The sequence below is a fragment of the Stigmatopora argus genome, chromosome 4 (genome assembly GCF_051989625.1).
Source record: "Stigmatopora argus isolate UIUO_Sarg chromosome 4, RoL_Sarg_1.0, whole genome shotgun sequence".
Taxonomy (NCBI): Eukaryota; Metazoa; Chordata; class Actinopteri; order Syngnathiformes; family Syngnathidae; genus Stigmatopora; species Stigmatopora argus.
Window position 1 is genome coordinate 4,035,087 of NC_135390.1, and position 27,452 is coordinate 4,062,538.

General features: G+C 41.3%; 1 long non-coding RNA gene and 7 other non-coding genes across 8 annotated transcripts; 7 read left to right on the forward strand and 1 right to left on the reverse strand.

Moving 5' to 3' along the window:
* On the reverse strand, positions 1 to 27,008 carry LOC144073722 (uncharacterized). Its single transcript, XR_013300162.1, has 3 exons — positions 26,091 to 27,008; positions 22,334 to 22,449; positions 1 to 199 (listed from the first exon to the last, which is right to left on the reverse strand). It is a non-coding gene; the product is annotated as an uncharacterized LOC144073722 (long non-coding RNA).
* Positions 16,472 to 16,544, forward strand: trnam-cau (transfer RNA methionine (anticodon CAU)). Its single transcript has one exon. It is a non-coding gene; the product is annotated as a tRNA-Met (tRNA).
* trnam-cau (transfer RNA methionine (anticodon CAU)) lies at positions 17,032 to 17,104 on the forward strand. Its single transcript has one exon. It is a non-coding gene; the product is annotated as a tRNA-Met (tRNA).
* On the forward strand, positions 17,614 to 17,686 carry trnam-cau (transfer RNA methionine (anticodon CAU)). The gene has a single exon. It is a non-coding gene; the product is annotated as a tRNA-Met (tRNA).
* On the forward strand, positions 18,463 to 18,535 carry trnam-cau (transfer RNA methionine (anticodon CAU)). Its single transcript has one exon. It is a non-coding gene; the product is annotated as a tRNA-Met (tRNA).
* trnam-cau (transfer RNA methionine (anticodon CAU)) lies at positions 19,021 to 19,093 on the forward strand. Its single transcript has one exon. It is a non-coding gene; the product is annotated as a tRNA-Met (tRNA).
* Positions 19,583 to 19,655, forward strand: trnam-cau (transfer RNA methionine (anticodon CAU)). The gene has a single exon. It is a non-coding gene; the product is annotated as a tRNA-Met (tRNA).
* Positions 20,713 to 20,785, forward strand: trnam-cau (transfer RNA methionine (anticodon CAU)). Its single transcript has one exon. It is a non-coding gene; the product is annotated as a tRNA-Met (tRNA).
* Positions 27,009 to 27,452: the final 444 nt, after the last annotated feature.

The following is a 27,452-nucleotide window of genomic DNA, read 5'->3' on the forward strand; positions in this document are numbered from 1 at the left end:
TATAGAGATTTTTGTTTATTTTGAGTGTCTGTTGTGTAGGATCAGGCAAAGGTACAAGGAGAGAAGTGTCGTGGAGTCGTCTTTCGTAGTATGGAGGTCGATAGCCGTGAGGTCCGTAGAGGGGTCCAAAGTGAAGGTACAAGATGTGTGGTCGTGGTTGGGATCGTGGACAGTGGTCGTGAGCAAGGGTGGTCAAGGTCTTGGGAACAAAACAAGTGGTCGGAGATCAGGTGAGGCAAACTAGGAGGTAGCGCGAGAGGGTACTTTACAGCAGCGGTCCTCAACCTTTTTCTAACCATGGATCGGTAAAGCTTTTTCTATTTTCTCGCGGACTGGCTAATGGGGAGGGCGACCACCCAGGACAGCAAAAAAAAAAAAAAAAACAAGCATGATAGCAATTATTTATTATTATAACAACTTTTCTCATTTCAAGCAGGAGGATGAGATTGAAAACGTTAATATTTTTTACTCTGACGGACCGGCACTAGGTAGCTCTCGCTCTCGGACCGGTATCGGTCCACGGACCAGTGGTTGGGGACTACTGCTTTACAGTGAACCGTTAAAGTCAATTCAGCGATGTGGTAAAGCTCTGGGCTGCTTAAATAGCTACCTGGTGACTGATGAGTCACACCTGCCATTAACTATGTTACCAGGTACTGGACCTGTGATTAGGTGACAGGAGCAACCACCCACCTGTCTAGTCCTAGGCCTGAAGCGTTTTTTTCTTTTATTTGTTTTTGCAACACTTTCATTACAGATATGTAACCCAGTAATTACTTACTCAGAGAAAATGATAGCTTTTTATGTTTGTACCTTTACATAAATACACTTACTTGCTCTTTATTTAACCACGATGTATGGTTTAATGTATTGTCTGTAAATAATTAATCCACATTGCACCTGTTAATTTTGCAATATAAACCAATAGGCTGAAAACTGTCACTAAAATGGTCCTCCCTAATTTCACGCCGTTCCCCGAAAAACAACTAAAACTAACTTGTTTTGATGAATAGTGTTGGCAGAATTACATAAACATGTTTATTATCAACCATGAAAGGAGTCCTTTGGAAGAATCTCGGCACCCCCTTTTGTCATCATCATCTTCATCGCTCATTAATCTCTCCCCCCTTTTTCTCACCCAGTAGGGGGCCATTCCAGCCACAGTTCCTTGTCCCCTAACAGTGTGGCAAAATCTACCACCCAGGCTTGAATAGACGCGCTCATATACGCATTAACACACACCAACACTGTTACGTCCACGGGAGACGTCGTGGCGAGGTAGGAAGGATTAGGACCCAATCGCGGGGAAGTGGGTGAGGACGAGGCAAATTGTGCTCATAACCAAAACTTTAATAACTTAGGAGGGACCTTACAAAATAACAAGGAATTGTGAAATGAAACATGAAACCAAACCGGACTAGGGAAAACACGTGGAATCGAGGAGCAAGGTAGCGTGGATGCATGGTAAGGGAATTTAGGCAGACGATCCGACAATGACATTAAACTCAGTGGGGTTAAAATAGACACACCAGGAACTAATTTCGAATCACGTGCAGCTGCGCGAACACAACGGCAAGGCAGGAGGGACAAACGAGAGTCGGGAAAAACAATAGCAGGCTACTCCTAACAAACACACATACACACACGCACATTACTCATTAACCGGCACATCGACACTGGTGATGTGAAGAGCATACAGTTTACACACATACAATCTCATCAGGGACTCCTACATGGGCAAGAAGTAGGCACATTAATTACATGAGCTGTAGGGGTTTCAGACCCTGGCATGTAGTTGGAAAGATTTGAGATATTTAATGAACCTGTCATTGCGATGACTATAATCAGACATAGGCTTTGTCATCATCATTGACTCGACAAAAGCCTAATTGTCATCATACCCAGCTGCGTATGACGAAATTGGTAGTGCCTCTGCACAAAGTGCGCCTTCCCGGCAAAAGGCCCAAATAAGTGATAATTTCAGACTGCTTGGCACTCTGCCTTGATGGATACATCGCATCACCCCCCGAGCGCAACCAAATCCCGGCCACTGCAGAAAAAGTTTGCCTCGCAGATGCCAACAAAGAGAAAAAACGGATCGCTTACCTCTCACCGTCTTCTCACTTACCTTCAGTCAGCCAGCAAGTGAGAAGACATTGAGAGGTAACCTAAAAGACTAGACTAAACCCTATCAGACTCGCATAAACACACGCAAATGTAGTCCATGTCAAGTCACAGGCAAGTCCTCCAAGTTAAGACAAAACCGATTTTACTGTTCACCAATGTCATCTCAACTTATCCATCATGATGAATTCAAGTTTGATTAAATCAGTATGGTACTGCTATAACTAACACATTTTTAAAAACACAATCATAAATATAAAATTTGTTGAATATTATTTCTGTTTTTGTTTTGTTGTGTTTTGTCAATAGATATATGTGAAAGGGCACAAAACACTATTGAGTGAAAAGAGTTTGTTAAGAGGTGGAGTACATATTAAGAGTCTAGATCAGGGGTCCCCAAACTTTTTCCTGTGAGGGCCACATAACTTTTCCCTTCTCTGATGGGGGGCCGGTGTCAGTTTGTAACAGAAAAAGTGTGACGATCGTAGGGGAGCTTAATTTTTTTTTATTGTTTTCCAGAAAGCCACACATAACCAAATAACCCTTTCCAGGTTCTTTACAGAAAAAAAGTCAGAAAACAAATAATAACACTATTAATGAAATAAATAATAACTAAATAACCCTCTCTGAGTTCTTCACATAAAAAACAGGAAATAAATAACACTATTTATGAAATAAATAAGAACTAAATAACTCTCTCTGGGTTCTTCATAGAAAAAAAGCCATGGAACATTAACTTTCTGTTGTGCCATGCACAATTTTAACAGATAAAAGTTCAGCTCAGTTGTCAGAGCAGAATCTCTCTGACACATATGAGCAGTCTCCTAAAGTTCTTGTGTTTCTTCCTTATAATCCTTTTGTTCCAATAGGCTTGTAGACACCGCTGTTTGCAGCTCTCTCATCAACTTCCCTGTGAAAACCACAAAGGAAGCAGGTTGAGAAACTGAACTAAGTGAAACCGCACCTACACAGCACAATACATTTCACTACCAGTATGGTTGTAAAGATGGATTTTATCCCAGTAGATTTTATTATGATTATATTTGTTTATGCTCAGAATGACTCATTCAAATCAGAAAAGTGAGCTTACCTATGTCTGTTCATCAGTGTGAACTGTGGGCCTGCATCTGGCTGGTGAGAAGTTGAATATCAGGTCCCATTCTAGTTACAGCCAGTCTCAAGCACTGATGCAAATGTTCATCTGTCAATCTTGATCTCATCGGCGTTTTCAGCAGTTTCATGCGAGAAAAGGTTTTCTCGCAGATATACGTGCTGCCAAAAACTGAGGACATTTTCATTGCATGTTTTTTGATGTTTGGATATGTGTCGTTTGGGAGGGAGGCATAGAAGTCAATGAGACTGTTGAGCTTGAATGCGTCTTTCAGAACATCACAGTTCTGTAACTCAGCCAACTCAAACTGATATGAAGGCTGGGCTTCATCAATGTCTGCAACAAAGGGGTTCTGAAAAAGACGGATTTCTTTTGCATGAACATGTAGTTCAGTGAATCGCACACCGAACTCCGCCTTCAGCATTTCCAGTGCTTCCACGCACTTTTCAGCTGGGAACGGGACCGCTGGGTTCTCTGTCGACAGGTTTTGGGTAGCAGGAAGATGGACAAAGTTGCGCTTTTTCACTTGTTCCAAAAGCAGCGCTAATTTCACCTCAAATGCTTTTATGTGTGAATACATGTCGCAAATGAGTTTCCCTTCGTCTTGTAGCTGCAAGTTAAGGGGGTTAAGTATTTCTGTCACGTCTGTTAAAAATGCGAGGTGCCATTTCCATTCTGGGTTGATCAGCTCTGGGACCGTTTTGTCTTTTAAATGAAGAAATGCGTTAATTTCGGGTAGAAGCTCGTAAAAACGCCTCAAAACTCTGCCCCGGCTCAGCCATCGGACCTCTGTGTAGTACACAGTACTCCGTGCGTAGACTCCAGTTCAGACAGGAATTCTTGGAACTGCCTGTGTTTAAGTCCCTTTGCCCTGATGAAGTTTATGCACGACACCACAACCTTCATTACAGAATCCCACGTCAACACTTTGCAGCACAGTGCTTGCTGGTGAATTAGGCAGTGGACTCGTAGCGGGGCGGTGAGACCCCTTTTTTCCAACTCACGGTTCATGCGTCCTATTAAACCGCGAGTTTCGCCCACCATGCTAGGAGCCCCGTCAGTCGTGATGCTAGCCAGCTTTGACCAGTCCAGGTCCAACTTCTCCATGGTTTGGCACACTTTGTCAAAAATATCCTCTCCCGTTGTGGTCCCTTTGAGACTTTGGAGGGCTGCCAGATCCTCGCATATCTCAAAGTTTGCGCTAACTCCACGAATAAAAATGAGCAGTTGCGCTGTGTCTTGCACGTCCGTGCTTTCATCCAGTGCTAATGAAAAAAAGTCAAATTCTTTCGTCTTCTGCTGCAGCTGGGCATAGACATTATTCCCGATTTCTTCAACGCGTCTGGTGATTGTACTCGCCGACAGACTTACGGCATTAAATGCATCTTTCTTCTCGGGACACACTTCCTCCACGACAACATCCATACATTTCTTAAAAAACTCTCTGTCAGTGAAAGGCTTACTGTTGCTTGCTATCAGTTTAGCAACCCGAAAGCTGGCCCGAACGGATGCCTGGTTCAGCTGAGCTTGGCGTAGAAATGTAGTCTGCTGAGATAATAGTCCAACTTTTAGCTTTGAGAGTTTGTCTGCTCGTATTTGGCCTTGCACGCTATCGTACTTGTCCTTGTGACGGGATTCGTAGTGCCGGCGAAGATTGTATTCTTTGAATACTGCCACCGTCTCTTGACAGATGAGACAAACAGCCTTTTCTTTGCATTGAACAAAAAAATAATCGTTTGTCCACTGCAGGTTAAATACCCTGCATTCTGAATCAATTTTTCTCTTAACTAACCTTTTCGCCATTATTCCGTTCTCAAACAGGTTCAGGTTGCACAGTTTTTATATGCTTGAATAGCATCGCAATAGCGATGGTACCAGGGCTCCGCCCTCACCTGCGATCGTCCAGATGTCTCGCTAACACTCTGCTCACGCATGCAACGGTGGAATGCCCGCATGCATCAAAGGCAAACACTCTCCCCGCGCGTGTCACCAAAGGAGCAATGCGAAGGCCCGCTTCACTGGGATGATTTGTGGGCTCAGCAGGGGTGCAATGAACCAAACACAAGATTAAAACGTCCCAGTCTTCAAGGCCAAATAGGAAAATAAATCCGATAGCGTCTCTGGTATTGTTCAGAGGGCCGGTCCAAATGTGCCGGCGGGCTGCATCCCAAAAAAAAAAAACGATAGCGTCTCTGGTATTGTTCAGAGGGCCGGTCCAAATGTGCCGGCGGGCCGGATCCGGCCCGCGGGCCGTAGTTTGGTGACCCCTGGTCTAGATTGAATGTAGCCGGATTTACTTTGGTTTGGTATCTGGCCTCGACAGTATGGCTCTTGTACCCAATCATGTTCATGTGCTACAATGTGCTATTTTCTTGATGTATTCCTAGATTTTTGATGTGCCGTCCTGGAGCCTATCCCAGCAAATTATGGACACCAGGCAGGGGACACCCTGAATTGGTGGCCAGCCAATCACAAGGCACAAGGAGACAAACAACCATACATGCTCAAACTTATACTTTGGGGTAATTTAGAGTGTTCAACTACCCTACCATGCATGTTTTTGGGATGTGGGAGGAAACCAGAGTATCCAGAGAAAACCCAGGCAAGCACAAGAGCACAGTGAGTACTGACCTGGGATCGAACCCTCGACCCCAGAACGGTGAGGGTGACACAGTAACCACTCGTTCGTTCACCGGGCCATTCCAAATTGATTTATCTACTATTATTATTTTAAAATATTGTTATCCTTAGGCCACTGAAAAAGCTAAACATTGTTAGCTCTGCGTGGAAGAAAATAATCAAAACTAGTGTAAAACAAACTCCACATGAAAAACAACATAAACGACACATGGCTGATGTAATGTTTTCCTGCAGTGACATTACAGCCAAATTTAAAATGGAGTTTTATTTTGCTGTTTCTAATTGTATTCTCAGATAAAATTAAACTTGAATAGTAAAATTTTAATCGAACCCAGGGAAATGGTGAATAGTGCACTGAGTGGTAATTATAAACTCACATGAGGCACTGCCTTACGAATCATTTGTCCTGTATACAATACAAAATCTTCTTGTTCTGTACTTTCATTTATAGAGGAAATTGGTTTGGTGTTAATGTATCCTCATATCCCCTTTAAAAAGAGGAGAATGTTTCTCATCTCATCTCTCAACAGCTTTCTCCTCATTAGGATCGTAGGGGGTGCTGGAGCCTATCCCAGCTGACTCCAGGCCAGAGGCGGGGGTACACCCTGAATCGGTGGCCAGCCAATCTAGGGCACAAGGAGACAGACAACCATGTACTCTCACACCCATGCCTTGGGGCAATTTAGAGTGTCCAATAAGCCTACCATGCATGTCTTTGGAATGTGGGAGGAGACTGGAGAAAACCCACACAGGGCTAGGGAGAACATGCAAACTCCACACAGATGGACATGACCTGGATTTGAACCCAGGACACCAGAGCTGTGAGACCGACACACTAACCACTCGCACCACCGGGCCACCTGAGAACATTTCTTCTGCCCTTAAAAGGACTGTAGAATTTTTCTGTTTCTCACGGTTTTCTTATACATGCCCCAACATAACAAAACATTACTCTTTACATACAAGCTTTGACATGCACACACTACTCCTCATTTTCTAAAGGACCCCATATCTTTTGACTTCACACTCGCACATGCACAAGCCCAGATGCAGCATGACAAACTCTAATCCCATGAATTCTGTTTCCCTGCCATCAAACTAAACCATATCCCCCAACGGCCTCATGTTTTAAACTGTGATGCACATTTACACACAAGCAGATCAATGTGTCAGATGGATGGACAGACAGACACACAGAAGCCCAAATATGCTCACCCACACACCAGTTGCTGGTCGTGAGGCCCACCCAGAGTTGGTAGGCACCATACCACACAGTTAGCCTGTCTACTAAAATTGTTTTGTCTTCAATCAATCTAGTAGGGCCAGTTTGTCATGCAAATGCAACCCGAGCTTTCCTTTCTTTGTTGCATGACAGATTAGCAAGTGTTAATGTGTATGTGTAAGGCATTTGTATAACCGTTTCTTTTCTCTGTTTTCTACTTTTATGTTTTCTGGGACATTAGGGTGTGTTTACAGATGAATCCGTTAACCTCAAACCTTAGCATCTCTATTTCACTCATCGGGCAGATGATGTGTGAGATCTGCGCTGCGCTGTGCCTGCACTTGATCCCCACACACCCAATCTAAAGATGATATTAGCATGATATCTGTCAACTCATACAGTTTGCCCATGATTTATATGGGATTTTTTAACAGATATGGCACACATTAAAAAATCTAAGGGGAAAACACAAAAGTCAATAAATAAAAACAACAACAAAATGAACAAAACCAAACATCCTTTGTAGCGTATCAATTTACAGGGTGGGCCCCTGCGGGTGCAGGTTTTTGTTCCAACCGATCCAACACAGACAGTTTAATCAATGAGATTTCTGCTGAAACAAGAAGCACCTGACTGCAATCCACTGATTGTACTTCTATGATATCAGGCTGGTGGAAAGGTTTCCTCTTATAGGTTGGAAAGAATAGCCACACCCGCTGCGGCCCTTTATGGAATATTTTGCCCAACCTTGGGACGATGGTAACTTCGTTAGGGTTTTCAAAGGTTTATTTGGAACTGAGAGCAGGATCACTCAGGCTTCTTTCACAAAAAAAACGTTAAAAGTAAAGTCTCACTACAATTGGATAGGCAAGTGTTATTTTTTTCTATAATCTTTATAAAGCGTTATTTATGGGTGTGTGAGTGTGTGCGTATGTTAAGATTCTCTTGCTATCTTTGTCCAAACCGTGCAACGTAGAGAGTTGACATTTTATGGTGGCCAGAAACGGCTGTCGGATCGATGATTGAATTTCTTCACCTTCTCTAAGTGTGTGAACTCAACTTTTTTTGTTTTGGACGGGTGGCTGTTTTAGGTTAACATTCTCACGCTACTTTTGTCACAACCCTGCATCGTAGAGAGTTGACATGGTGGCCAGAAACGGCTCTCGAATCCTAATAGACGAGTGATTGAATTTCTTTACCTTCTCTAAGTGTGTAAACTCAAGCTTTGAGCATTATCGATGAGTATGCTTAACCAGAAATATGTTAGCTTGCTTGTGGTGGTTTCAAGCATCACACTCTTTGATGATTCCAAAAATCCATACTTTCTTCAGTGCACACTCAAGTGCTTCCGCTTAGTCATTTCCGCTTGAAGTTAGTTGCATGAACTACGCAATAGCACCGCTATTGTGTGAGCATTTATTTTCGTCTGATTTTCACTTTGGTTTGCAATGTTTTACCAAAAACAACACCCAAACATTGCTTAAATAGGTAAAATTCATCAGCCCTTTTTTCACATTGACCGTCACTTTTCCATTTGAGCCTAGGACCCCAGAGCAGTGAGGCCGACGCGCTAACCACTCGCTCCACTGGGCCGCCCATATACATTATATTACAAATTATTACATGAAAATCTTGTCATATGCTTAAAACTGTAATATTTAATAAATACACTTCTTGATAATTGTTCTCGTCTACCTGTATTTTTGTATGGGTGCGAAAACATGAAGTATGGTAGTAATAACAGGGGTGACCCTCCTTCGCGTTTTTTCGATTATCGCGGCTACATTATCCGCGAAAAACAAGGGATTAGTATATGTCCCTAGTATGCATATAAGTTTTTTCACAAACGTTGATGAGCAAAGAAGTAACACGTATTGTGGGAACATTTCACTAGTGTTTGTAAATTATTTCCAAGGCAGTGCCTGTACATCGAGTTTAGCTGGTGAGCGTAATTTTGATATTATAAGTGGGAGAGGACAAAAGTATTTTTAATAAAACTTGAATGTGTTAGTTTGAAAACTATGAAAACAAAACCAGCTAGGGAAGTTGTTTTTGTTTTCTTTTGTTAACTTCTCCCATTTGTTTCACTGGATGTAAAGCGTGGCGGCCCGGCGGATGAGTGGTTAGCGCGTCGGCCGCACAGTGGGGGTCCTGGGTTAAAATCCAGGTCGGTCCACCTGTGTGGAGTTAGCATGTTCTCTCCGAAAACTCTGGTTTCCTCCCACATTAAAAATACATGCATGGTAGGCTCGTTGGACACTAAATCAGTAGTGGGCAATCCGGTCCTCGAGGGCTGCTGTGGGTGCAGGATTTTGTTCCAACCGATCCACACAGACAGTTTACCAGATTTGTGGATAGATTTCCTGTTATGGGTTGGAACGAAAACATGCTCCCACTGTGGCACTTTGTGGAATTATTTGCCTACGCCTGCTCTAAATTGCCCTTAGGTATGAGTGTGAGCGTGAATGGTTGTCCGTCTCCTCGTGCCCTGCGATCGGCTGGCCACCGATTCAGGGTGTCCCCGCCTCGTGCCAGAAAGTCAGCTGGGATAAGATCCAGCACCCCCCGCAAACCTTGTGAAAATAAAGCAGTTCAGAAAATGAATGAATGGTTGTAAAGCATGTAGCAAAATATTCTTATCCAAATCTATGGGTCACATTGTTAGTCAACTTCAATTGATTTATTCAATCATTCATTCATTTTCACACATTTTTTTCCAGGACCATCACCTTGCGCCGAGTACCTGATTTCTGTGTTCCCTTGTTTTTCATTGAGTTGCTTCTTGAGTTTTTCTGACTGTGCGTAACATAATTTACCTTCTGCATATCTCCTATCCATCACCTGAAAACAACAAGTGATGCATAGAATTGAATTGAATGTTTTTATTGTCATTATACAATTATAATGAGATTCAAAGCTTTCACCATGTAGTGCACGAATAACAATAGCAAACAGACGAATAAATAATTAGTAAATAAGAAATGAATAAATATGTAGTCTAAGTGAGATCAGCAGAGCGGAGCAGCCTTGTTCCGGCTAAAGAACAGGATGAGTTCCAGGTGACATTCAGCGGCAAGTTGTTGAGAGCGCACCACTCGCTGATTCCATGGACTCAACAACAAACAAACACAATATAATACAATATATGTATAGTAATAATAAATAAATAATCAATAAATAGTAATAGATAAATAAGTGGTCAGCATAATAAATAAGTAGTATAAGTACTAGTAATAAGTCTTGATCAGATCCTAGGTCCAGAACTCGAGTTGAGTATGGTGACAGCCCTTGGGAAGAAACTGTCCTTGAGTCTGTCTGTCCTGGCTGTTATGGCTCTGTAGCGCCTTCCAGAGGGCAGTAGGTTGAAGTGGTGGAAGCCGGGATGCGTACGTATTGTCTATTATGATGCTCTCTGCCCTTCTAAGGCGTCAGGATTTGTAGATGCTGGACAGGGTGGGTAGGGGGCAGTTGATGATCTTTTGGGCTGTGTGGATCAATCATTGCAATCTTTTCCTGTCGGCTTCTGTGCAGGTTGAGTGCCAGACTGACACAGTGTAGGTCAGCATGCTCTCAATGGCAGACTAGAAGAAGGTTGGTGTTTAGTTGCTCCTTCCTGAGTACTCTCAGGAAATGTAGCCTCTGCTTCGCCTTCTTGACGAATGCTTTAGTATTTGCCGCCCAAGTGAGATCAGCAGAGACGTGGATCCCTAGGAATTTGAAAGTCTCCACTCGCTCCACACATTCACCGTTGATATACAGGGGAGACAGAGCAGCCTTGTTCCGTCGGAGATCCAGGATGAGTTCTTTGGTTTTGGAGATGTTCAGTGCCAAGTTCTTGAGACCACACAACTAGCTGAGTGTAAGGACCTTATCTCTGTAGGCCATCTCATTCTCCCCTGTAATCATCCCCACAACCGTTGTATCGTCCGGAAATGTCACAATGATGTTCTCAGGGAGTGTGGGTCTGCAGTCGTGTATGTACAGCGAGTAGAGTAGTGGACTCAGCACACAGCCTTGGGGCGAGCCGGTGCTGAGCTTTCGGACAGATGAGAGGTGGCAACCCAGCTTCACGCGCTGGGGTCAGTTGACCTGAAAGTCCTTAATCTAGGACCATGTGGAAGGTGGGAGCCCCAGTTTGGCCAACTTGGGGATAAGAATGTCCAGCCTTATGGTGTTAAAGGCTGAACTGTAGTCGATGAAAAGCATTCTGACATAGCTCCCCCTTTTCTCAAGGTGGCTCAGTGCAGCGTGGAGCATCTTCGGTGGATCTGTTCGGCCGGGTACTCGGACATTTCATCGAAAGACATTTGGTCCCCGGACGTTTGCTCCCCGGACGTTTGGTCGACCGGACGTTTGGTCCCCAGACGTTTGGTCGACTGCTCGCTATCAAATTATGACAGAGTTTACTGTTGAAACACTCTCTCTCTCTCTCATGATTATAATTTTGAGAGCTGGTTTCAACAGTAAACTCCCTGTCATAATTTGACAGCGAGCGAACCCGTGCTACCAAATGTCCGTTCTACCAAAAGTCTATTCTACTAAACGTCCGTTCTACCAAACGTCCGGTCGACCAAACGTCCAGTCGACCAAACGTCCAGTCGACCAAACGTCCGGGGACCAAACGTCTTTCGACAAAACATCCGGTCACTGTTCGGCTGATATGCAAAATGATGCGGGTCGTGGATGAGGGGAAGACAGGATTTGATGTGTTACAGTACCAATTTTTCAAAGTACTAGTAAGAGCAAATGAGTATTAGTAAGAGCTAATGGGCGGTAGTCGCCCAAATTGTTAGCGAGTGACTCATTGAGTATTGGGATGACGGTGGCCGATTCTTGACAGTCTGTCAGCTTGTTCTAGTGAAACGTTGAAAATGTCTGTGAAGACTGGTGCTAGTTGGTCAGTACAGGCCTTTAGTATTTGGTGTGGGATGTACTAGAGGTTGAAGTGGTGGGACTGGGTGGTGGGCTTGGAACTCAAAGTGGGCAAAAAAGTTGTTCATGTCCTCTGCCAGTGCCACATCTGACTCCGCGGGAGCTCGGCCCTTGTAGCTGGCGAGGGTCCGTATGCTCTGCCACATTGTTCGGGGGTCGTCAAGTTGCCCTTCTATCTTCCCCTTGTAGTCTGCTTTGGCAGCCTTATTGCCTCTGTTCGGGTTGGCGCGAGCTGCGCTGTAGAGTGCCCTGTCACCGGATCTGAAGGCTGCATCTCGGGCCCGGAGGAGTGATCGGACCTAGCTGGTCATCCACGGTTTCCGGTTTGGGTACAGCTTGATGATATTCACCACAGTGACCGTAGCCATGCAGTACTTGATGTAAGACAGTATACACTGTGTCTGTGAAAGTTCCCAGGTCCTCATGGTGGAAGGTTTCCCACTGTGTCTGTTCAAAGCAGTCTTGGAGTCGGGGGAGGGTGTCGTCAGGCCATATGATAATGGATCGCCTTTGTGGCTTTGATTGTCGGCTAAAGGGAGTGTAAGCTGGGGCCAAGAACAAAGACACATGATCTGACTGTCCCAAGTGTCAACGTGGTATAGCTCTTTATGATCGAGTAAACATGATCCAGAGTTTTATCCTCTCTTGTTGGATATTTCAAGTGTTGGTATAATTTTAGCAGAACAGTTTTGAGATTTGCCTGATTAAAATCTCCTGCAATTATGTGCGTAGCACATGGGTAGGCGTTCTGGTGATTGTTTATTGTGTCCATTAGTAGGGCGAGAGCGGTACTTATCTTAGCCTCCGGTGGGATGTAGACAGCAGTCATCATAACAACGGTTGACGCTCTGGGCAGAAAGAAAGGTCTGCATTTCACCGACGTGAACAGTTCTAGCCAGAACAGTGCTATTGTTACACAACCCCTCATTCCCATAAATGCAAAGCCCACCATCTCTGTTTTTTCCTGAGTCACATGTCCTGTCTGATCTAAGTAGGGTGCGGCCTGCTAGCTGCACCTTAGCGTCGGGTATTTGTGGGCTTAGCCACGTCTCTGTGATTATTAGCGTGGAGCATTCGCGAACGTAGTGATTAGCAGCGAGCTCCAATTCCAAATCGTCAGTTTTGTTTACAATGAATCTGACATTGGGGAGGTATGTGCCAGGCAGCGGCGGTTTGAGTGGTTGTTTCCTGATCTTGCACAACAGGGCCACTCGACAGCCTTGCTTCTGTTTTCTTTCCCAACACCTTCTGTTTCGCCAACCCGACCCGATCATGAACCATGGGGGCGCCTCTAGTGTCGCGATCTCCTTCAGTATGCTATGTTCCCGGTGAAAGTCGCTAGAAACCTTACTTCGCTGCTGGTAACCGATGTTTAATCAGTCTAAACAGTTATAGCTGAATTTAAAGTCTTGTTTTGATGAACAACTTGTGACAAGGCACACAAATCACATGAAAAGAGTGCACAAGGAGAGAGAGCCTCTGACCTCCGCCATCTTGGAAATAAAATGCATGAAGATTGTAACAATTTGCGGCGTACAAAAATGAACTTTGATAATGCTGTGAGGGAGAAAAATCTATGCATCATTAAGGCTTCTACAGTAATACATTTTATTTATCAGTACTTCATAATTCACATCCCCCCTGTGCTCCTAATCCACATAGGTTGGAAATAAACCATGACCAGATTGTATTTCTTGGAAAAATGGAAGTTGTAGCAATATTTCACTGTAATTTCTCCCTTCCAATTTGTGTTCAATTAAAATAAACTAAATTTCTGTGTGCGTTTCATCTCTTTTTCACCCTCCTTTAAAAAAATATCTCCAGTATCTGGCCCCTCTAACTCAGCTATCAATCTGGTTAAGCGTGTCAGAGCATTACAGGAGCGACAGAGTCAATAGTGTCCCAGTAGGCAACGCGGGTCAGGCCATAAATCTCTCTCCTCTCTGCAGTGCAATGTGAAAGGTTTTTTTCCCTTCTTTCTTCCAGCTCAGCGGGACAGGGCTGAATGGGCTAGTTCAGGTCCAGGTTAATGTGGTGAGACCACCATCAAGACACTCTATCAGCAGGCATGCATTGGATTAGAGCACAAAGGGAAACACTTCCAGAGGGGAACCACTCCAATTTTCAATTTTTTATGATTTCTGGTTATTGTTGCAGTGTACAATGCATACACACACGAGCCTAATGAGGATAAAGCGGTTCAGAAAATGAGATGGGATGGGATGGGATGGGATGGGATGAGATGAGATGAGATGAGATGAGATGAGATGAGATGAGATGAGATGAGATGAGATGAGATGAGATGAGATGAGATGAGATGAGATGAGATGAGATGAGATGAGATGAGATGAGATGAGATGAGATGAGATGAGATGAGAGGAGAAGACAGACCAAACCTCGATAGCACAGTAGACAGCGCATGAGTGTTATGATTTAAAGGTTATGAGTACAACCCTGACTTGGTGAAGGGTTTGTTATGATTTGCTTGTAAATTGAAAACACTCACTTCAATAAAACCTAACCCTTAACTCCACTGTAATCTGGAAAGTTACAGCAAATTCCATATGTTGGTAATCACTGAGTCACAACTATGGGAACTTTTGCTTGCGAATTTAACCTTTGAAGGTAAACACCCACATAAAACTCTACTGCTATTGGCCATTTCTGAAAAAAGGGGGCTGTCCAGAGTTGCCATTTTATTTTACCAAAATGCCCAAACAAATGAGCCTCAGTAGTGCAGTAGGCAGCGTGTCAGTCTCATGTTCGAAAGGTTCTGAGTTCAACCCTCACTTGGCACAATTGCTTATTGTGATCTCCTTGCAAATGTAATCACTCACTTAAAAAATGTGTTGGAATTCACTGAGTCATGACTATAGGATATTTTGCTTGCTAATATTATCATTGAACAGAAGTTGACTCACCAGAAATTGCGTTTTTTTTCCCGACAAAGAAGATAGACCAAGCCTTGGTAGCACAGTAGGCAGCACATCATTTTTATAATTTAAAGGTTATGACTTCAACCCTCACTTGGTGTAATGGTTTGTTATCATTTGCTTGTAAATTGAAATCACTCACTTTGGAAAAACAACTTAATCCTACTGAATGTGAAGAGTTACTTCAGTGAATTACGTATGTTGGAATTCACTGAGTCATGACTATAGGATATTTTGCTTGCTAATATTACCATTGAACAGAAGTTGACTCACCAGAAATTGCGTTTTTTTTCCCGACAAAGAAGATAGACCAAGCCTTGGTAGCACAGTAGGCAGCACATCATTTTTATAATTTAAAGGTTATGACTTCAACCCTCACTTGGTGTAATGGTTTGTTATCATTTGCTTGTAAATTGAAATCACTCACTTTGGAAAAACAACTTAATCCTACTGAATGTGAAGAGTTACTTCAGTGAATTACCTATGTTGGAATTCACTGAGTCACCACCATAGGAACTTTTGCTTGCCAATTCAACCTTTGAAGGTAAACACCACACACAGTTTTAATCCCACATTAAAGTCTACTGCTATTGGCAATTTCTAAAAACGGTGAGTGTCCAGAGTTGCCACTTTAGTTTACCAAAATTCTATAACAAATGTGCCTCAATAGTGCAGTAGGCGGCATGTCAGTCTCATAATCTGAAGGTTGTGAGTTCAACTCTCACTTGGGGCAATGGTTAATTATGATTTCCTTGCAAAACTTAACCACTCACTACAAAAAGCAATTTAATTCCACTGTCATGTTGAGGGGTACTTCAGTGAATAATCTATATTGGAGTTCACTGACTCATGACTATAGAATGTTTTGCTCTCTGATATTACCATTGAACAGAGGTTGACTCACCAGAAATTGCATTTTCTTCCAACAAAGACAGACCAAGTCTCTTATAGCACAGTAGGCAGCATATCAGTGTTATAATTTGAAGCTTATTAGTTCAACCCTCATTTGTTGCAATGGTTTGTTATGATTTCCTTGTAAATTGAAATCACTCACTTTGAAAAAACAATTTAATTCCAATGTAATCTGAAGAGTTACTTCAGTGAATTACCTATACATTGGAATTCACTGAGTCTCAACCATGGGAACTTTTGCTTGCGAATTTAACGTTTTAAGGTAAACTGCACATGCAGTTCTAATCGCTCGTTAATCTCTACTGCTATTGGCCATTTAAATAAAGGGTGAGTGTCCAGAATTGGCAGTTTATTTTACCAAATTGATGAACCAAATGAGCCTCAGTAGTGCAGTAGGCAGCGCATCAATCTCATGTTCTGAAGGTTCTGAGTTCAACCCTCACTTGGGGCAATTGCGTCACGACCATAGGAACTTTTGCTTGCGAATTTAACCTTTGAAGGTAAACGCCCACATTAAACTCTATTGCTATTGGCCAGTTCTAAAAAGGGTGAGTGTCCTGAGTGGCCATTTAATTTACCAAAATGCCAATTAAATGTGCCTCAATAGCGCAGTAGGCTGTGCGTCAGTCTCATAATCTGAAGGTCGTGAGTTCAACCCTCACTTGGGGCACTAGTTTGGTACAATTTCCTTGAAAATTTAACCGTCCGCTTAAAAAAAATATCGGAATTCACTGAGTCACGACTATAGGATCTTTTGCTTGCTAATATTACCATTGAACAAACGTTGACTCACCAGAAATTGGGTTTTTTTTCCGACATAGAAGTTAGACCAAGCCTCGATAGAACAGTAGGCAGCACATCAGTGTTATATTTTGAAGGTTATGATTTCAACCCTCACTTGGTGTAAGAGTTTGTTATCATTTGCTTGTAAATTGAAATCACTCATTTCAGAAAAACATTTTAATTCCACTGTAATCTAGAGAGTTACTTCAGTGAATTACCTATGATGTAATTCACTGAGTCACGACCAAAGGAACTTGCGAATTTAACTTTTGAAGGTAAACACCCACATTAAACTCTATTGCTATTGGCCATTTCTAAAAAGGGTGAGTGTCCAGAGTAGCCATTTTACTTTACCAAAATGCCAGATTAAATGTGCCTCAATAGCGCAGTAGGCAGCGCGTCAGTGTCATAATCTGAAGGTCGTGAGTTCAACCCTCACTTGGGGCAATAGTTTGGTACAATTTCCTTGAAAATTTAACCGTCCGCTTAAAAAAATTATCGGAATTCACTGAGTCACGACTATAGGATGTTTTGCTTGCTAATATTACCATTGAACAAACGTTGACTCACCAGAAATTGGGTTTTTTTTCCGACATAGAAGATAGACCAAGCCTTGGTAGCACAGTAGGCAGCACATCATTTTTATAATTTAAAGGTTATGACTTCAACCCTCACTTGGTGTAATGGTTTGTTATCATTTGCTTGTAAATTGAAATCACTCACTTTGGAAAAACAACTTAATCCTACTGAATGTGAAGAGGTACTTCAGTGAATTACCTATGTTGGAATTCACTGAGTCACCACCATAGGAACTTTTGCTTGCCAATTCAACCTTTGAAGGTAAACACCACACACAGTTTTAATCCCACATTAAAGTCTACTGCTATTGGCAATTTCTAAAAACGGTGAGTGTCCAGAGTTGCCACTTTAGTTTACCAAAATTCTATAACAAATGTGCCTCAATAGTGCAGTAGGCAGCATGTCAGTCTCATAATCTGAAGGTTGTGAGTTCAACTCTCACTTGGGGCAATGGTTAATTATGATTTCCTTGCAAAACTTAACCACTCACTACAAAAAGCAATTTAATTCCACTGTCATGTTGAGGGGTACTTCAGTGAATAATCTATATTGGAGTTCACTGACTCATGACTATAGAATGTTTTGCTCTCTGATATTACCATTGAACAGAGGTTGACTCACCAGAAATTGCATTTTCTTCCAACAAAGACAGACCAAGTCTCTTATAGCACAGTAGGCAGCATATCAGTGTTATAATTTGAAGCTTATTAGTTCAACCCTCATTTGTTGCAATGGTTTGTTATGATTTCCTTGTAAATTGAAATCACTCACTTTGAAAAAACAATTTAATTCCAATGTAATCTGAAGAGTTACTTCAGTGAATTACCTATATATTGGAATTCACTGAGTCTCAACCATGGGAACTTTTGCTTGCGAATTTAACGTTTTAAGGTAAACTGCACATGCAGTTCTAATCGCTCATTAATCTCTACTGCTATTGGCCATTTAAATAAAGGGTGAGTGTCCAGAATTGGCAGTTTATTTTACCAAATTGATGAACCAAATGAGCCTCAGTAGTGCAGTAGGCAGCGCATCAATCTCATGTTCTGAAGGTTCTGAGTTCAACCCTCACTTGGGGCAACTGCGTCACGACCATAGGAACTTTTGCTTGCGAATTTAACCTTTGAAGGTAAACGCCCACATTAAACTCTATTGCTATTGGCCATTTCTAAAAAGGGTGAGTGTCCAGAGTGGCCATTTAATTTACCAGAATGCCAATTAAATGTGCCTCAATAGCGCAGTAGGCAGCGCGTCAGTCTCATAATCTGAAGGTCGTGAGTTCAACCCTCCCTTGGGGCACTAGTTTGGTACAATTTCCTTGAAAATTTAACCGTCCGCTTAAAAAAAATATCGGAATTCACTGAGTCACGACTATAGGATCTTTTGCTTGCTAATATTACCATTGAACAAACGTTGACTCACCAGAAATTGGGTTTTTTTTCCGACATAGAAGTTAGACCAAGCCTCGATAGAACAGTAGGCAGCACATCAGTGTTATATTTTGAAGGTTATGATTTCAACCCTCACTTGGTGTAAGAGTTTGTTATCATTTGCTTGTAAATTGAAATCACTCATTTCAGAAAAACATTTTAATTCCACTGTGATCTGGAGCGTTACTTCGGTGAATTACCTATGATGTATCACTGAGTCACGACCAAAGGAACTTGCGAATTTAACTTTTGAAGGTAAACACCCACATTAAACTCTATTGCTATTGGCCATTTCTAAAAAGGGTGAGTGTCCAGAGTGGCCATTTTACTTTACCAAAATGCCAGATTGAATGTGCCTCAATAGCGCAGTAGGCAGCGCGTCAGTCTCATAATCTGAAGGTCGTGAGTTCAACCCTCACTTGGGGCAATAGTTTGGTACAATTTCCTTGAAAATTTAACCGTCCGCTTAAAAAAATTATCGGAATTCACTGAGTCACGACTATAGGATGTTTTGCTTGCTAATATTACCATTGAACAAACTTTGACTCACCAGAAATTGCGTTTTTTTTCTCCAACATAGAAGTTAGACCAAGCCTCGATAGCACAGTAGGCAGCACATCAGTGTTATATTTTGAAGGTTATGATTTCAACCCTCACTTGGTGTAAGAGTTTGTTATCATTTGCTTGTAAATTGAAATCACTCATTTCAGAAAAACATTTTAATTCCACTGTGATCTGGAGAGTTACTTCAGTGAATTACCTATGACGTAATTCACTGAGTCACGACCAAAGGAACTTGCGAATTTAACTTTTGAAGGTAAACACCCACATTAAACTCTATTGCTATTGGCCATTTCTAAAAAGGGTGAGTGTCCAGAGTGGCCATTTTACTTTACCAAAATGCCAGATTGAATGTGCCTCAATAGCGCAGTAGGCAGCGCGTCAGTCTCATAATCTGAAGGTCGTGAGTTCAACCCTCACTTGGGGCAATAGTTTGGTACAATTTCCTTGAAAATTTAACCGTCCGCTTAAAAAAATTATCGGAATTCACTGAGTCACGACTATAGGATGTTTTGCTTGCTAATATTACCATTGAACAAACTTTGACTCACCAGAAATTGCGTTTTTTTTCTCCAACATAGAAGTTAGACCAAGCCTCGATAGCACAGTAGGCAGCACATCAGTGTTATATTTTGAAGGTTATGATTTCAACCCTCACTTGGTGTAAGAGTTTGTTATCATTTGCTTGTAAATTGAAATCACTCATTTCAGAAAAACATTTTAATTCCACTGTGATCTGGAGAGTTACTTCAGTGAATTACCTATGACGTAATTCACTGAGTCACGACCAAAGGAACTTGCGAATTTAACTTTTGAAGGTAAACACCCACATTAAACTCTATTGCTATTGGCCATTTCTAAAAAGGGTGAGTGTCCAGAGTAGCCATTTTAGTCTACCAAAATATTAGAGCAAATGTGCCTCAATAGCACAGTAGGCAGTGTCAGTCTCATAATCTGAAGGTTGTGAGTTCAACCCTCACTTGTGGCAATGGTATAGAACAAATTCCTTGAAAATTTAACCGTTCGCTTAAATTTTTTTTCGGAATTCACTGAGTCACGACTATAGGATCTTTTGCTGGCTAATATTACCATTGAACAGACGTTGACTCACCAGAAATTGCGGGTTTTTTTTCCGACATAGAAGTTAGACCAAGCCTCGATAGCACAGTACGCCGCACATCAGTGTTATAATTTGAAGGTTATGACTTCAACCCTCACTTGGTGTAAGAGTTTGTTATCATTTGCTTGTAAATTGAAATCACTCATTTCAGAAAAACAATTTAATTCCACTGTGATCTGGAGAGTTACTTCAGTGAATTACCTATGATATAATTCACTGAGTCACGACCAAAGGTACTTTTGCCCTAGCGAATTTAACCTTTGAAGGTAAACACCCACATTAAACTCCATTGCTATTGGCCATTTCTAAAAGGGGTGAGTGTCCAGAGTGGCCATTTTACTTTACCAAAATGCCAGACTAAATGTGCCTCAATAGCGCAGTAGGCAGCGCGTCAGTCTCATAATCTGAAGGTCGTGAGTTCAACCCTCACTTGGGGCAGTGGTTTAGTACAATTTTCTTGAAAATTTAACCGCTCACTTAAAAAAAAAAAATTCCACTGTCATCTCGATTTGGTCTCAGGAGTTCGGTGGAGCCTCTGCCGTGCAGGTAAAGTTACATCGACTCATCATGTCTATTCACTATAGCATGCCCCACTGACTGCAGATGATCATGTGACATTGCTGAAAGGAATTTATATATCTTGAATTTGAAAAAAAATCATATTTTATTTTACACTAAAGTAGGGTTCGGTAAATACGCATATGAAACTGGTGGGGTTCGTTAGCTCCAACAAGGTTAAGAACCCATGCTTTAGAACCTCGCTACACTCTACTGGGCTCTCATTGGCTGTCTCACAACAACCACTATCCATGTTTCAAGATACTGTCTTACATAACGGTCAATCTCGGTTAAATATTCCCCTTATTAATAATTGCAATTCCCCTTATTAAGCGAGAAAAAACTTACAAATGCAAGGTGGTACAGGGCTTTTTGACGCGACGGGTCAAAGGGGAATGTGCGCGCGCATATCATGCCCTGTCCACCTCAGCTATATGCTCCCCTTCTTAATGATTTCATTTCCCCTTATTAAGCGATTAAAAACCATAGAATTCCAACACGGCATATATTTACACAAAGAGGGAACATATTTACTCACATAGGGCACACATAAAAGTCTAAAATGTATTACAAATACACGGCTTTATGATGCGGACGGGTCAAAGGGGAATGCGCATGCGCATATCATGCCCTGTCCACCTCGGCTAAATGCTCCCCTTATTAATGATTGCAATTCCCCTTATTAAGCGATAAAAACCATACAAATGCAACGCGGCATATTTTCACACACACATAGGGCACACGTAAAACTCTCAAATGTACTACAATGTGGACAACTTTCTGACGCCATCGGGTCATAGGGAAGTGCGTGTGCGCATATCGTGCTAGATTTTGTGTGCTTGTTATTCATTTTAAGACATTAATATATAATTTCTTATAATTTTCCCTCATTTTTCATTATGTTGTTTCTATTCTGCTTTCTAGTCTTTTGTCCTGTATTGCTTTATTGATTATATAATTAACCAGCACAAGGGGCTAAAGATGGAAATTAGCCTTCGGCTATAATCTTATATATTTACATATATATGTTCATTAACATGTATATGCTCGTTAATATGTATTGTCCCTTTATTAAATAAATCCAACTCCAACTCAACGTGCAGGCAAAATAATAACTTCTGCAATATGTTTTAATAGCCTACTTCAATCAGATTACGGAGGCACGTGAAAGAGATTGAGAGAGAAAGTCTCTACATGATGCTTGTCTGTCAGAGCAAGTGCTTGACAGAGAGAACGCTGATTGGCTCAGTCAGCAAAATTGGCCAATAGGCTTACGGTGTGGGCGACCTTTGATTTACTGTCTGCGATTGTCACGGAGGTTATCACTAGTCTCAGACTGTCATGGCATTTTACTTGATGGTTGAGGAAGAATATACCAGACATAATATGCTCAATAAACTCACTTTATAGAAGAATATACAGTCATACCTTGAGATACGAGCTTTATACGTTCCGGGACTGTGCTTGTATGTCGATTTTCTCGTATCTCAAATCAACGTTTCCCATAGAAATGAACATGATGCAAATTAATTTGTTCCCAGCCTCTGAAAAAACACCAAAAATACAATGGAAAAACATTTGTATTGGTTGTAATTCACCACCTACTAACAGAGTAACAAATAACTAGTGGTTATGATATTTAATAATAACAAAAAACACTTGATTCACTACAGACGCTCCCCTACTTACGAACGAGTTAGGTTTCGAGCGATTGTTCATAAGTTGAATTTGTTTGTAAGTTGATTCAGTGCTATATTTTGTATTATAATTTATGTTTAAGGCCTATATAAGTATATTCAAGGTTTATATAAGTGCATTTGTATGTTTAAGGCTTGTATAAGTAACACGCATTGGTTTGTACTAAAAAAAACATTTAATAAAATGGAGAGAATATGTACAGTACTGTATAGAGAGAGAGAGAGATTTATGTATTAGAAACTGGCCGAAAGAAGCGATCTAACGACGATTGCACAGTTTTCTTCTTTTTTCATCATAAATGATGCGGTAGCACTGTATGGCATCATTCAATTGATTTGCAAACTTTGTTCAACGTTCAATATTTGGGTCCTGCTGCTCGATCTTTATGTTTATAAATGGTACTGACGGTCGAACGATTCAAGTTGTATTCGCGTGCAACGCTCACCACTTTATCACGCGCATCAAGCTTCGTTATTATTGCCACTCATTTCAAATGAAATGACTTGCCTCTTCCTTGCACCTCCCTCACTAGAAGCCTTTCACTTTTCACCAACCATATTGAATAATGGCTGCACGAGATATTTCATGATAAAAATGAAAAAGGTTCTTTGCGCACTGGAGATACGTCACGCACTTACGCAACGTACGCACTGCAACGAACTGGGCAGAGGAAGGTGGATGCTGGGTGAGCTGAGCGCTCACAGCGCCAGGCGTCGGTATTAGCGGCGGAAAGAAGCACTACTCGGAAAAAGGCGCGCAATACAAAATCGAACTTACGAACATTTTTCGACATAAACGCAATTTGCAGACATGTTCGTATATACCGTTGTTCGTAAGTCGAATGTTCGTAAGTAGGGGAGCGTCTGTACTGAGTTTTTAAGGGGAACAAATTTCAGTCCTTTTACACATAAATGGGTGAAAACTGAATGCTTGGGAGGAAAACGTAAGCATATGTTTACTTTTATTCTGTGATTGTAGCTTTAGATTATTAGCCTGCATTCTTTCTCTCCTAAGAGAAGGAAAATCTGAGTAATCTGGATTCGTTGACCTGCCTCCCCAATGTGACAAGTTCAATTGCTGTATTTAGGGTCATGGGCACCACCTCCAGGTCTGCGGAGTGAAAAAAAAACCTTTACTGCTTTGCATTTTGCCCTTTGGCACTCTATTTGCTCTCCTTTCCAACCTCATTGTTCCTCGAAATGTCAAAACTTCCCTCTAATCTCCTTTTCCCGCTGTATGAGTTTGTCTTTATCTTGACAGCCCCACTTCCTCTCAGCTATACTTATCGGAGCATCTCTCTCTTTTCTGATTCCACCCCACCCCCCTTTTTGCCTCAATTCTTCTTCATAATGTTGTTCTCTTGCTCTCCAAGCATCTCAACGATTTATCAGTCATTTCTGCCTACCTTTCTTTGCATGTCTACTTTTCAAACTCAGTGACTTTGTTTTTGTGATCAACTTCAATTTGGCTCAATAAATTAAGCCTGCATTCAGAGAAACAGTAATGTGAGACCTTGCTCCTTCTTTTGAATCATTTATAAGATATTATTTTATGTTTAATTTAAATAATAATAATAAAACTATTCTGCCTGGTAATTTGTTTATCATGTATTTTCTGAGCGGAAGAGAATATGTAAGTCATTATAATAAAATAATTATTCAGTAAGTTGATGGAATTCTTAAAGCAACAAAATTGGCTTTTCATTTCATGAACATGCTGTTAACCATACATTGAATAAAGCTATTGTTCACTTCTACCCTGCGTGACAGAGGCAACGATTCATGTAATTTAAAAAGTTACTACTTTCTAACAAATTGTTAACTATGGCGCCTTGGCGGCCGGGTGGTTAGCACGTCGGTCTCATAGTTGTGGGGTCAAAGGTTTGTTCCCAAGTGGGTTCTCACTGTATGGAGTTTGCATGTTCTCCCCAGGCTTGCGTGGTTTTTTTTCCAGCCACTAAGCTTTACTCCCACATCCCAAAAACATGCAGGGTAGGCAAGTTGAACACTAAAAAGGATGAGCTGAATGGTTGTCCGTCTCCTTGTGCCCTGCGATTGGCTGGTCAACAGAGCTGCCAACTTCTCCGGAATTTCCGGAGTCTACTCCGGAATTTCCGGAGTCTACTCTAGCACAAAATCCGGGACTCTGGACAACCTCCCTAAACTCCGGAAATCCAAAAAAATGTCACTTAATATTTTTTTAAGCAACTGGGACATGTTAAAGTGTTTAATTTACACCCCATTGACGATCGCATGTTGGGGATGTGCAACTGGTTTTGATTGGATGTGTATCGATATTCGATTGTTGATGCCTTGATGCGCATACCATTAGTTTTGACTGGATGTATATCGGTATCTGATCATTGATGCCTTGATGCGCATACCTTGGCCAACACAGGAGATTTTCTTCATACCAGTAAAGTTGGATTGAGGAAGCAACAACGAATCACTATTGTGATTATTTCTCCCTGTGTTTCAAGCGTAAATACAGGGTACAACACAACGATTTCGGAAAAGTACCAAATTTCCAATTTAGAAGGCCTCGAAATTCACACCATCGCTACGCATCTTACTTCCGCATTTGATTCAACTGTACTGTAAACCGGATGAATTCGGTAAGTGCATTGCAAATCATCCGAGTTATAAGTCCTGACAAATGATTCATCTTGTTCGACTTCAGCGTGGCGATCGATTCGGAATTGATTGCGTAGGTAGCCTCTATCACTTTACCATTTTCGTTTTTTTCCACAAGGGAAGTAAGTATTATTAAGGCTGACTAAACCACCAGTCTTTTGTTTTGAAACAAATCCTATCATTTCCAGGGTTGTTCTAAAGCAGTGGTCTCAAACCGGTCCACAAAAGGCCGCAGGGGGTGCAGGTTTTCATCCAAACTGAACAAGCGAACACCTTTTGCAAGTGTAAAGAGTTGATTGCAGCCAGGTGCTACTTATTTTAGAAGACCCTTCATTGGTTAAACTGTCGATAGGTTGAAACAAAGACCAGGACCCACTGTGGCCGTTTGCGGAATCGGTTTGAGACCTCTGTTCTAATGGAAGTGGAGTACACAGCACTGGTAAGTCTTGTCAATATGCCTGCTCGGGATAAGCGCAAAATGGATGGCAATTTGAAAGTTCTAATAAGAAACCTAGACACTCGCAAAACTTTATTGGTTCGTATTCGATGAAATATCCCATGTTGAAACTCTCTGCAAAAGGACTGACATTTGCACATTGCACAACATGCAAGTGCGGGTATGGGACCAGCTGAAAAACTTATATTAATGTTGTGGAAATTTGAATTTGCCAATAAATGGTCAACAAATTAAAACTTTGTTCACTTTTTATACGTATTTTCATTATGCTGTACTTTTTCAATAGATTGCAAAAACACAATATTTCAATTTATGTAAAAACATGATAATAACAGTTCGATTAAAATTGTCCTATTTTTTTTACATTTTATCTCGATTTTGCATGAATTGCACTCACTCCGGAAAAACTCCAAAAATTGGACAAGGGTACTCCTGAAATGGGGTCGACGGAGGTAGGCAGGTCTGCTCGCCACCGATTCAAGGTGTCCCCCGCCTGGTGCCCGTAGTTACCTTGGATAGGCTCCAGCACCGAGTTCTTCTAAAAATGACCAGGATTGATAAAAACAAAAATAATTCTACGTCACAGCAACAATCGAGGGAAGATGTTTTGGAGACAATGTTAGAGGGAGAGCAGACTTAATTTGGTTTTGACATATCTAGAGGAGAAATCATTGATATAATAGTAAACGGTTGATTAACCTCCTAAGACCCAGACTCTTGCAAGGCGTGCATTTTTATTTTCTCTTTGATATTTAGGCTAATTAGGACCAGATGAGTGTAAAAACAAAGAATTAACTTTTTACATGATTTCGTTTCTGAGAAAAATTATGTCCACATCATAAGTGGACGCCAGGCCCTTGTAGTCCAAAATTTAACATTGTAGTCTTTGACAACCAAAAATGTGATGTCCACACTTGTGGACGCCAGGTCATAGGAGGTTACAGAACTTGACTTTCTTTATCTCCTACATAGGCTTATCTTTATCAGGAAGTTACTTTTTTATAATAGGGTAAACTAGATTACCTTTGTAATTAATGTATACATTTACCAAATGTCCATTACAATGGCCTCATTTGATAAAGAATTTAGCTGAAAGAGTCAGGGATGGACAGTCACCGTAAACGTTAACCACGGATGACACATCAAGGGCTAAACAGTGCATTAAGTAGCAGTCATCTAATTGGTAAAACAAATAATTGGCATTGAATTTGGTGACTTGTTTTCCTCTTCATCCAGAGCGCCAATAACTGCAAAAGTCTCTCACAAACATCTGGCTCATAAAGAGAGCTGCTGTCCCAGAGCCTATAATCAGTCTATTGCCATAGAAACAGCAGCGTGCCTTCCCACACCACTGTCACCTAGATATTAGTGGTAGATAAAATACCGATTCTGTATTGAGGTCCCATACATATTCTACCACATATTCCATTCAAGGTTAAAGAAGAGCCATATATATATATATATATATATATATATATATATATATATATATATATATATATATATATATATATATATATATATATATATATATATATATATATATATATATATATATATATATATATCAGTGGCGGGCCGTCAGGGGCTTCAAGGCCTTCTCTGCTGGCCTAAGAAATATCTGAATCATATTATATTTTGTCCATCAATACTTATTATTCCAAAGGGTCTGTTAGCTTCCTTTCATTGCTTTTCCCCCTGGTTGCACTGCTTCCAGATGTGTGATTTCACATTTCAGCCATTATTTGTTGCCAGATCA